Source organism: Malurus melanocephalus, unplaced genomic scaffold, assembly GCF_030028575.1.
Source record: "Malurus melanocephalus ecotype Western Australia unplaced genomic scaffold, MMel_1.1 scaffold_555, whole genome shotgun sequence".
Taxonomy (NCBI): Eukaryota; Metazoa; Chordata; class Aves; order Passeriformes; family Maluridae; genus Malurus; species Malurus melanocephalus.
Window position 1 is genome coordinate 234,570 of NW_026623787.1, and position 12,805 is coordinate 247,374.

The following is a 12,805-nucleotide window of genomic DNA, read 5'->3' on the forward strand; positions in this document are numbered from 1 at the left end:
GCCGGGTTTAAGAGAGAATCCCTACTGTTGAGAAGATTAAGGGATTAAACTGAAAGGGCTCCATTGCAAGAATTTCTCTTCCAGCTGGTGCTCAGTTGGGGTAGAAAGTTTTCTGAGATAGGGAGATACAGATATGTTGTGCATACAGATATATTTGGCTCCTCTGATTAATTCAGTGTTAATACAGTGTCACATTTCCCCTTTGGAGAAAATTAGAGTAAGATAGTGCCACATGCTGTCAGTCTTTAGAGGAAATCTGTAGGGACAATYGAAGTCCTGAAATTATTTTTTTTCAGGCTTTTAGTTTAGACTCATGACCCTCCTCCCAACCCCATACAATTTTAACATTTTTTTCTTTAGGTTTTTTCACAAGTGTCAAAATTACAAATCTATGACTGGATAGAGTAGGTGAACTGTGAATTTTTCTCTCTTTTGCTGGCTTAAGCCCTACCTTTCAAGTTATTTTACACATAAAGACATTCAGCTGCCTCTGATCTTCAYGAGCTTTCTCTTGGTTTCTTTAGAATACAAAAGTGAAGGGCTCAAGCAATGCAAAGCTCATTGAAGTCAATGGTCCGTAAAGATTAGAATGCCTCTTTTTTACTGTGTCTTTTCTGGGGGCAGAGAGTGTGGCACAGGAGGCTGGGTCTATTGGGGAGGAAGAGCTGTACCCAGCCTTTCCTCTTTGTYAGGTGTTACAGGATTGCCAATGCACTTTAAAGGTGGTTTGAACTTAAAAAACYCACCTAAAATACAAAAACACATCTCATTTTGTCTCACATTGAACAGACACCCTGTGTAGTTAAGAAGGGTGTAAGAACACACCACGAGCTGGGTTGACTGATCCCTGATACGTGGGAAATCGTGCAGCTGGCTTTTTTTGCAGCATTTTCTTCCCTTATTCCTTGCTCTACGCTACTTCTACCATGTTCCTTCTTTGGATTTACCTTTTTCCCTTCCTTCCACTTTTTTTTTTCTAGAGAGATGAATAAAGGAGGCCTGTTAAGGACACTGCCATGTTCCAGTTCCAGTTTAAACGTGATTATTACCGTGAACACACCAATAACCTAATCAGCCCTTTTCCTCCATCAGACTCACATTCCCCCTATGGTTGTTATACCTCAAAAATCTGATTTTCTGGGATWGGAACCTTCCTCATTGCAAAGTTTGCCTGCAAATGAAACAGAATGAATTCCCATCCTTCCTAAGTGCCTTGAAGGGGAATTACAAAGGCYGGTGCAGTCTCTTCTCAATTACTTACATGATTATGGGGGCAGTAGTCAGGACAAGAAGAAAAGATATCACATATCCTCTGTACAAGTCACTCGTATTTTGTAGTGATTCACCTTTTATTTCATAATTGGAAAAAAAATCACCAGCACAGTAATTTCCTCCTATTTTCCTGTAAGCTCTTATAGTTTTAAGATACATGTGTTCATATAACTGAACTGGGCATGATTTAAACCAAGAAAAGGAAGGAAATTCTCAGTTCTCCAYGGTACATTTCTCACTATGGCTTTACGTTTGGTTTTGTTTGTTTGATTAATTGATTGTTTTTAGGGTTTAAAATGAAAATCAGCAGAGTTGCAGTGCCATTAACACTCATATGTTTGTTGATATCATCCCTGCTGCTGTGGACAGTGCGAGTTCTCCATGARCCCGTAGATTCATTCTCCCCCAACCCCACCCATTACAGCTGTCAGGCAACAAATGAACYGGCTCCCCGTGTCAGTTTAGAGTTGGCTCATGACCTATATTCTCCAGGATGCTTTATCCGCCCCTTGCCAGCCCTGCGAGTGTCCCAGCCCCGCTCCTGTGGCTCTGAGCAGCGGCCCTGGGGCCAGCAGCCCTGGCCAGCTGGACGGTCCCAGCTGCTTTGCTGCCACCTCAGCCCTGCTGGGCTGGAGCTCTGCTCCTCCTGCCCCAGAGCACAGGGCTTGTCACTCAGGGGGACTGACACCAGCTATTAGCGTGACGGACGCACACTTGACTGGTTCTGATAGTGGTATTTGCTTTCAGGCTGTGACATTATTTGAACAGATCACCTTTGTTTAGCGCTCACCATGCTCTCATTTGTCAAGCAGTTGTCTCTAAACAATGTGACTGTTTAAAGTTCCCAAATATGCCTGTGTTTGAAGCAAGTTCTCTGTTTTTCAGTCCTTCAGGAGCCATTATCAGGTGTGCAAACATCTTCATGAAAATACAGATTGGAAAATATTAATTCCCTGCTTGAGCACTCAATTGGATTTTCCTTATTGCTACTAACTGCTGGGAGCATGTTCAGCTGCAGCTCTGAGTGTTCCCTACCTTTTATGACAGCTGCTTTGGTTAAATGGAGTTTCTGGAGGGCATGTAGGAATATGGGTTAGAGAGGCAGACCCCTGTGTAGGGTTTGTTCTTGGTCTCTGGAAAATTGTCCACGTTTTCCTCATTCTGCAGGCCTGATGGGCAAGCAAGCAAGCTTCAGAGCCGTGTTGCAGAAATTGCCAGGACAAGCAAGTTAGAACCAAAGTGCAGTCTTGCTTATATAGAATCATAGAATMATTGAGATTGGAAGAGACTTTAAGGATTTTCAGTTCCAACTGTCCACCTGGCACTAACCCATAACCACTAAATCACTCAGCATCAGATCCAGATGCCTCATGAACACCTCCACCATCACCCTGGGCAACCTATTCCAGTGCCTCAACACTCTAACAATGAATTTTTTTTTTCTGATGTTTAATGTGAACATTTCTCATCTCAGTTTAAAGCTGTTCTCTCTAGTTCTGTCACTGTAGGCATGGCAGAAGAGACTGGCTCCAAAAACTTTTCGGGGAGTTGCAGAGAGCAATGAGGTTTCCCATTTTCTACTTGAAACTAAATAACCCCAACTCCCTCAGCTTTTCCTTACAGGACATGTTTTCTAGACCTCTCACTAGCCTGGTTGCCCTTTGCTGAACAGGTCCAGATACAGAGCTCAGGATTCAGCAGTGCGTGTCTGTGCAGTGCTGAAATATAGATATAAGTCAATAGTGCTACTGGAAGATGGAAACAGTCAGAGAGTGAGTACAATATGTATGTTGTGGTGCCACAGTTCAGGAAAGAAGCAGCTAACAACCCTTTCAGCAGCACAAAAGCAAGATAACATTTTGTTACAGTACATCGTGTGTATCAGCAATTGAAAACTCAAAGGAATATTGTGGATGTGCGGAATTGAAACCAGCTAAAASTATCACAGTACATTTTCATTCTCAGGCAGGCAATTATCTTTTCACTTTTTAGACAAATAATGCTTTTGAACATATCAGCAAGCTGAAAATAAGACATGTTTTCCATATTAAAGGGCACAAATTCCTGGTCAAATTGGAAATGTTTGTGTAATTTTTATATCTTAAGCTTCTCTCCCACCCTTCTTCCCAAGTATCCTCCATTCATTTCAAGTCCAGAAGGAATTTTATTTTCCCTGTTAACTGCTAGAGGGCTGCTAGGGGCTGCCTACAGCAACTCAAGGCAGGACTGTCACCAGCAATAAATTGGATCATCTGTGGCTTTGTTTAGGTGAGTTTAGAGATGATTTGTGGCTTTGCTATTAACTACCAGATGTGCTGGGGATGGATTCCCACAGAGGTGGGCTCACTCCTTACAAATATGGAAAGCAGCACATTCTGGCGGGTTTTATTATGCCTGCTCAGTATGGCTCAGTATAATGTTAACATGTGCCCACATCAGCAGAGAAACTGTCCATTAAGATATCTCGCCAGATTATAAAGCTACTGGACACTAAGAATATTTGTATTTATTATTCCACACCACAAGTGAGAGCAGTACTCTACAAAGAACCTGATTAGTGTAATGAATTTTGGTTCTGACCAGAAGATGTAACAAATCAGTTTGCTGAGCCAGTGTCACCTGAGAAGTATGCAGGACCACAGTAATTCCTGGCAAAATTAGAGAAGGACAAAAAGTATCATTGCAGAAAAATAAACTTGCATGCTGAAATGTACACTGCATGGAGAAAGAAAGCGAGCTTTATTATTTTACTCAGCAGGATCATGTGGTGATAAAGTGGGATTGCTCTGGCATTTCAGAATTGCTGTTCTGTGTCRTAACACGGTCCTCAAAATGTCAGAGCCTTGAGGAAGTGATGGACTGGTTTCTTAGCAGGAGCAAATCCCCAGAGCTACCCTGGGTGCTCTGATTTGCACCATGTGGAGATTCTGACACACTTTTAGACCACAAAGAAAATAATTAAGGGAACTAAGTTATTAAATTTTAATAAAACCTTTGCTTTTGTAAAACTTACATATTTCCTTATCTTTAGTTACAGAAAGGTGCATTTGTGTAGGGAAAGGTTGGACTTTGCTAACTCCCTTTGCACAAAACAGCACAAGCCCCTACATGGCTGTGTGTGATTATTACATTAACACATCTCTATGGTTACACCACAGAAACCTTTAAGTGTGAATGTGTTTTTTTCTTTTAAGTACCAAGATGTTCCTGATGGAAAAAAAAAATGACCTCTTCTTGGCTCCTGAGATAGAGTCAGGGATGTGATTAATGCTGACTGTATTCTACTGTTTTTCCCTGAAGACTGGCTATTAATATTTTCCAGTGATGTATGTCCTTTCACTTAACCACAAATGGGTGGTCAGCAAGGTATCTGAGGCCACATTTTGTCTTAAGAAATCCCTTTCACAGCACCATCACACATGTGGCCTTTGACTTAATACCCGTGGACTGATYCCTTCTAAAATGCATGAACGGACACCTCATCCCATCTTACTTTTTTTTTTTTCCCAGTTATTTGTGCTTAAAGCAGATGCAACAGCCTGTGAAATGGCAGGTATTTCTAGAGCTGGTATATTACTGGGTTAACTCATAGTGGCAAGTTGCTGAAAAGCTTTACCCATCTGTTACTCTGTGCTCTGTGATGTACAGCCTTGCGAAGTCAGTTTGATTTGGTTTTATTTTTGGTTCTATCAGTTGTATCACTGGGTTGGCCCAAAAAAAATAGCTGACACTTTCAGATGGGCCCACCTCTCCTTTTCTTTTAAGCAAGGATATTAATAGAGAAGAAAGGTATCCAAGATCCAAAGCAGTGCTTTATTACACAGATGTGCACAAATAAATAAAACAACTCGCTAAAATGGATTGAACCACAACAAGGAAAGAGCAGTGGAACAAACCAGGATACTGATGGGTGAGAAAAATTAAATACAAGGCTTGAAAGCAAAGTTGATTAATAGAAGYGTCCTCACTCTTCATCTGCCCAGCAACTTTCAGTTTTTTCTCAAGATTTATGAGTTCCTTRTGGTCCTCTCTGTATTCTTAGGAAAGTCTCCTTACTTCTACAAGCCCAAACCTTTGCTTCCTGCTACAGGCAGTCCTTGTTGTCCACGCAGACATTTCTTCATGTGCCCTGTGGTGCTGCCCACTCTGTGCTCACKGTCTCTGCCATGCTGCATTGTTGCCGAATAAATAAAGTTTCCTTGCTGTTGCTTCTCCAGGGGTTTCCCCTCACCTGATAGCCAGGACAAGCCTCTCCTGGCAGCTGCCCACTATCACAACCTCCTTAGCAGAATATCCTGTCCTCATCCCARGCACCATCCTGCTCAATGCTGTAGGAGAATGTTATGGGGAGAAACTTTTGGCATTGGTTTATTACAACTCACCTTTGTTGTCTCCCCAATATCATTCATTCTAACAACCTTGATAGCTCTTTAAATTTGATTGCAGGCTGCACAGGAGCAGGGAAATCAGCATCTGACCAACGCCCTTCCAGATATCCTGGGGATGTCCTCACAAAAGATCAGGGCAGTAAGGGGACCATGGAGGCAGCTGTGAGATAGGTTTGTGTGCAAAGGTTTCTACAGGAGTGGGACCTGGAGTGTGGGCACAAGCAGTCTTGTTGATCACAAGTTAATCAAATGYCTGCCAGGGCATTTTCTGTCTCAGCTTTCTCTCTTTATATTTAARCTTTTATATGACTCCAAATCTGGATTACAAATTCTCCAGATGCAATGTCACATCATTTTGTCTGTTACCGACCTTCTGCGCCCTTTCTGCTTATCAGTTCCTCATTCTGTGTCCTAGTGCCCAGAAATGGAGGTATGTTGTTCAAGTCAATTTTACAATGTGTGTTCTATTTAAAATGTTCTATTTTATTTATATAAAATTATGTTTTATTCTATTTTAAATTATTTTTACAGTCACCTGATGCATTTATTGAGCCCTGCAATGACTGGACCCTCTTGTCACTAATAGGTTTGCATCAAGAGCACGGACGCCTATGAATTAGTGTCTAGTAGTCTAATAATATCCCAATCACCCCAGTTCAGTTGTTTAAAATCATTGGTAAGACTCAGTTTGCTCTTTTCCTTCATGCAAACAAGCAATAGAATGTAGAAACCAGCGAGCAAGCCCCTGGGGTCTGGGAGTCTGGGCTGCATCASGGCTTCAAGCAAATCTCACAGCCAAACCCACCAAGTATCAGAGGCACAGAGTCATGTATATATAATTTTCTCCTTCAAGCGACTTTTCTTCCTCTGAAAAGCCAGGGCACAACATGTTGTACATGTCATTGCTAAAACTGTTTCTTCACCTCTTGGGTGAGTGACCATTTTGACAGAAATGTCACTATTTTTGCCTTTGAATAATTTGGATGAMAGAAAGGGTAAAAATGTCCTCCTTTCTAAAGAGCTAACAGCAAGTGGCGTCCCTCACTCGGAAAATTTTCTTTCAAAATGCCCGTCCCCCAAAGACATATAATGAATTCTCCTGTTGCCAGGAGGCAATTGATATCTTCATGTGGAGGGCTTAATAAATTGAAGCACAGTGGTCAGCTTCCCAGAAAAATGTCAAAGAAGGGCAGGTGTCAGGGAGAAACTATAGTAACATGGGAGGCAGATTCGGATAATTAGCAAAGTCCAGACAAATCAATTCCTGCTGCAGTTTACCATCCTAAAATTGAATGAAAATGAAGGTGAGCTGAAAAACKAAAAAGCTTTTGCAATAAATAAATGAGTAAGATTTTGGAAGAAATATATTATTTAATGGACATGATCCGAGTAAGYGAAGTCCAAAATTTAATTTAGCTGCAGGTTATTTCTTTGTGTTGCAAGACTTGGTACTTATTAAAACTGTCTAATTAATTTACTGGGATTTTTTTTTTTGCCTATGATTGTTTCCTTGCAGTGTCTGCAACAACCTCCCAGCATCTGCACAGAAGTACATGAGCCAGTAAAGTTAAGGTAATTGTAAGCAAGTTCTCCTAGACACTATGATGATATCAATGATCATATAAATCAGCCAGCTCACTCACTGATGTCAAATGGCAAGAAGTGAATTAGAGACTTATTTTTAACTTAGTTCATTTCAGATGGCAATAATCAAATGAGTATAAATACTAGAGATGAGGATGTTTTTCCTAAATAYTGGCCAGAGCATGATATTGATTTCAAAGGATGGCTCCTTACTAAAATCAGTAATTCTGCCTGACAGACAACTTGTGACTTGATAAACAAGCACTGTCTACCTGGAATGCCTTTAATCAGGGAACAGGATTCAAATCAGAGACAGCCTCAAATAGCAASAATGATATTTGGATTTATATGTTCAAAGAACCCTAGATTTAGGGTTTCTACCCATCTCAATAAATTTTAGAGATGTTTAAAAACCACAGCTAAAATTGAGTTGGTTGGATTTAGACCCTTTAAGATGGCTGCTGAATTTTGAATCAGTTTGTTAAGAGTTTTTTGGGTTTTTTATCTGCAAAGACCCAGCAGAGCTGATTTAATCTCTAATGGCAAAAGCAAGGCAGAGCGCTACGCTCCTTCTGTTGCTTTCGGAATCGATAATGTCATCCACTGCATCAGAAGAAACGTAAATCCTTAAATTTAGATGTCTGGGGCGCAGTTTAGCTGTTCCTGTCTTACTCTGGTATTTGAAATRCTTTGCAATGTGAACACCCAGGACTGATGCCTGCTTCCTAACATGTGCAATGTTAGAGACCCCGTGCTCTCTCTGTTAATGATCCTTTAGTAAGTGTTTTTCAGGTTTAGTTTAGTACTTGGTGCCCTCTGAGCTGGCAAGGCTCTGTGTCAGACCACAGGAAGTATATTTGGCCAAGGTTTGTATAGAAAATGCAAATATTTTAGGGCTGTTGAGTAACATTTTATGTCGCAATGAAAAAGACAAGCTATGTTTACCCTTTAGGAATAACAGATGGTTATTGTAGGGTGTGGGGAGAACAAACACAGAGGAATGGGTTGTTTCCAATGGGGATTTTAGAATACATGGAAATCAGAATTATGTGGGGATGAAGGTGAAAAAATAAAGGCTTAGGAGGCAACATGGTCACATATGACATATTAGGCAGACAAATTCTAAGTTTAGAACCATGTCCATTCAGGTTTTCTTTTGAACACCCAACCTGGACTTCCAAACAGATACGTGAACATATGGCAATGTTGTGTCTTCGGTGTCTGTAGATGCAAAATTGCATTCCAAGAAGCTTAAACTACCTGCAGTCTCATCTTCAGAAAAAACTTTCCTGGGAATGGACTTGTGCTGATAGTTACAGGGATATTCTGTGGTGATAGTCGGAAATGAGTGACTTGTTGGCAAAAGAGGAAGGATGAGACACAAGAAAATGTCTTAAGGAGTCATTCATTAGAAGAAACATGGGAAATTCTGCAATTCCTGTTCAGAGGCTTAGACAGACCATGTAAACATTAGGAAAATTCCATTCATAAACTCAAGTTCTCTATTAATAGCTTGATTCTTGAAGTTGTCAAGTTTTCCCAAGCCACTATCTCCACCAGAAACAGGGCTTCCTTGTTCTGCTTTCTCACAACAGGCTTGATCACTGCTGGGGCAAAAAAGCTTGCAGGGAGTCCAAACCTGGTGCAGGCACAACCCTAATGGCTACAAGGTGTGTTACAGGATACAGGAAATAAGGCCCATTTCTTCTGCTCACTCAAGCGTTAATTCTCTTCAATGAGAAATTAAAAGAATAAGACCTATGTGAACAGGGGAATGYGAGTTGAAATGGGGTTGACCCACTTTCTTTCTTCTCTTATGCAGCACCTCCTAAATCATGCCAGGGAAGATGGATTATACTTTCAGTCATGAGATAAACCTGTAAACTAGTTCTTGTCTGCAGCACTTGTGTATTATAGATCTTGTGTCTCCTGAAAGATGAATAATTACAGTCCCTGGGGAGACACTCTTTGGAAAATGCAGTCATCATGGATTCTGCAGTGTGGGATAGCTGTATGGACAACGATGATAAAACGAGCGGCCTTCTTGTCCCCAACAGGCATGAAAGTGAAATGGGAACTAAAAACAGCTCTCATTAGATTAATGAGCAAGGCTTCCAATTTCTGAACAAGTTTCTGTTTCCTTTGCTTTGATGAAATAAATACCATTTGATAAGGACAACCAAGCACCATCAAATCAAACTGTGATATAAACCAATTGCAAACGCCCTGATTTAAAGCAGACTTCTCCCAAAACAATGTCCTATGGAAAGAATGGATCCTTCAGAATAAATTGACTGGATTTTCTTTGCCTCTTTTCCTGTTTGGCAATCTGTCTTCATTGAAAACTTGGTGAATCAGACAACAAAACCTAATGAGTTGTGCATCATAAATCTGTAATATATCTCATGGATGAATTCTTCCATGTGCATGTGACATTTACCCTATATTTAGAATTTTGGGCATAGTCATTATCCAAGTGCTACACAAAGAAGATTTTATTAGAATGCTCTTGGAGCATGTGCTCTGAATATAACACACAGAGGTACTACATAAGGTCTCTTTTCAGGAGCCTTTTTGAAGTGTGTCTTGCAAAGAAAGTAGTGTAGAAGACAGCCATGGTTATGAAGCAAATGAGCTTTTCAAGTCAAGGCATCTTTTGGTGTAGATGGAGAGTTCCTTGCTRTCATGCATGCAAAAATCTCTGAGGGATACTTGCCTGTCTCCCTCTGTTCAGTGCYACTGAACCAGCTATCATTTAGCTGTACTCTCACTTTGCCACTCTGTGTCACTAACAGGCACCATGGTCAAAGAGACCCAGCAACCCTGCCACCACAAGATGCCATGCTCTCAAAAGGAAGCACAATACAGCCAAGCTTAAATTGCCTTTGCCTACCAAAAATATTTGCCATCAAACTCCATTTTGTAAAGAATCAGACTTTGCTTCATCAATGCATTGGCCTAAGATTGATCTGGGTAGAACAAAGGAGACAGAATTTAATAACTATGCAAGTCAAAATGACCTTTTCAGAGAGGTGACAACAGCTGCAAGTGCATAGAGACACAGAGCTTGAAATCTTTGCACACATGCAAGGAAAGCTCACCATTTTGCCTCTGGCATTTGGGCTCAAAGTGGGAAAAGGACCAGAGATGTGTTCAGCTACCTCATTAAGGGAAAGCACAGCTACTCTCCCAGGAYTAGGGTAGGGTGTTTGTCACTCTCCAGCTTAAATGTTATATTTCAAAGCCACTGTTGTTAGCTTCCAACAATGCCTCAACCTTGAAAGGAGTTTCTGTGCAGAAAAACTTGAAACAGCAAAGCATTTTCTAGCTCTAGGAAGACAAAAGATGATCAGCATTTACCAAGATTAGAGCACAAACGCAATGGGGTGCTATTCAGAACRAGCATTTATATTTTTGTTATTGCTTGTATTATTGCTACCACCAGTACTTTTGTTATTAAACACAAAAGGCCTGTGAATATGCTCCTCAATATACACAACTTYGTCTCTCTAGAATGACAATGATTTTACAGAAAAGGAAGGGAAAACAGCACTGTGAAGTAAAGTCCCAGCATTTAAGCCCCATCAGTCCTTAGGCAGTGACTTTGTGACCCATCCAAAAGACCAGGATGTATTGATTAGGCATGAGAACATAAAAAGCACATACTTGATAAAGCTTCACACACATAAACCAAATAAGGTCTTGTCCAATTTTTATCATGTTATACAATACAAAATTGCCTGAACAAGCACTAATAGACTATATTTGAACTGATCATTGCACCCTCTTTATCTACATGCAGCATTTAAAATTCATATCAATATCACTTTAGGTCAGAATCAATAGCAAAACTCAAAGCTCTTTCAGCTTGTCCTAGCATAAACATYAGTTGTAAAAAACCTAAACCTTTTCATTATATCTCTTAGGTCACAAAATCCTGGTTTAAGACAATTAGGACCCAAAGTCCTAATGTTATATCAAGTGCCAGCATTGACTTGAGGTGGTGATGGTTTTTCCCCTGGTGTCTCTGGCCATGGTCTATTTCCTGGTGATGAACTGCCCCACGTTGTTTTAGAAAATAGCATTTAACCATTCAATATTTTGCTTGTCGACACTGTGTCACGAAGCAGTGTTCTGTCAAGCAGTTTGAAAAGGGCAATAGCTTGCTGAGTGCAGACAAAAAAAGAAYCCCACCAACAAACAAATAAAACAAGAAGATCAATCCCAAGGAGAAAAAAAAAGGGGGAGATTTGCAAAATCTCTGAAATTTTGGAACTTCTGGCTTATTTCTCACAGTGAGTCATAAAAGAAGTGCAAAAATGGACAGATCCTGACAAATTCACAGCCTAACAGGACGCTGCATAGTCGTTCTAGAGAAAGACTTACCYGGATATGTGCAGACTTCTCTAGTCCAGAGTGAAGACACCCCCATCCCATTCTGCTTCCTTCATGTTCCCAGGGTGGGGATCCCACAGGAGAAGCAACCCTCAGCTAGCACCAAGTAGAGGGAAGGGACAAAAAGCATTGAAGAAAGAAGAAATGTGTGCAGCTGGATTGTTTTACATGTTTGAGGGGCATCTCTGCTACCCTGGGAGTGATAAGATTAAGTGAAGAAAGAAAAAGGGATTGTGTAAGAGTTTCCTGTGAAGTGTGTGAGACAGGAGAAATGGCTTTAAAAATTCCTGTGAGCTGAGAGACTCTGTCCAGTTCTCATCATTGTGGTTACTCTTCCAAGAGCTGAAATGAAATCTGCTAGCAGAGCTGTGGGAGTTAGCCTGAGTGGCCRTCAGAAAGGTGAGCAGCAGGAGGAGAGAGGGAGAGGGTAATAGAAATAGGTCACTCCATCAGATCAGATCAGATCAGTCTAAATCAGGCCTCACACCTTGTCAAAAGTTAATAGTCTCAGACTGAGAGGGAAGGTTACAGCATGATGGGAAAAGCAACCCACCAGCCTCCTCCAGAAGGCTGCAATTTGTTCGAGCTGGAGATGTATTTTACCAATTATTTATTGCAACTCTACCTTGTCAGAGTGGTTTTTTTCTCCCTTAAGTAAGAATGTTACACATCAGCAATTTGATCCCTGTTTGCCATGGATTCAGCTCTTCAAGCATAAGAAAGWGTTCTACAGTTTTCCTAGATTTTCTGGCGTGCACTTTCCTAAAATTTTCACTTTGTGTCTGCAGCTGCCAACTGAGTCCTGCAAGGGAGGCTCTGACTTCAGTCAATCACAGCACTTCTATGTCAGCCACACTGGTCTTACAGTCCCAGCCCAACACTTTAATCTTCTGGATTTTTTTTGAGAGCTCATATTTAAGGAATCAGAAGAGGTGGAATATCTCTGTGGTCTTGCCTKCTTTATCAATGTATGAAATATCATCATGCCACATGTTACATGTCCTGCAATATAGGTGATTAATTGTTGTATAAAATGATGGAGAGAGAGGAGAAGAGGGGGAGAAAGACTGCTAGTGCTAAATTTGTGGATTCTGGAATTTTCAGGATGATGACAAGAGTCCTGGAGGAAGGGAAGGGAAGGGAAGGGAAGGGAAGGGAAGGGAAGG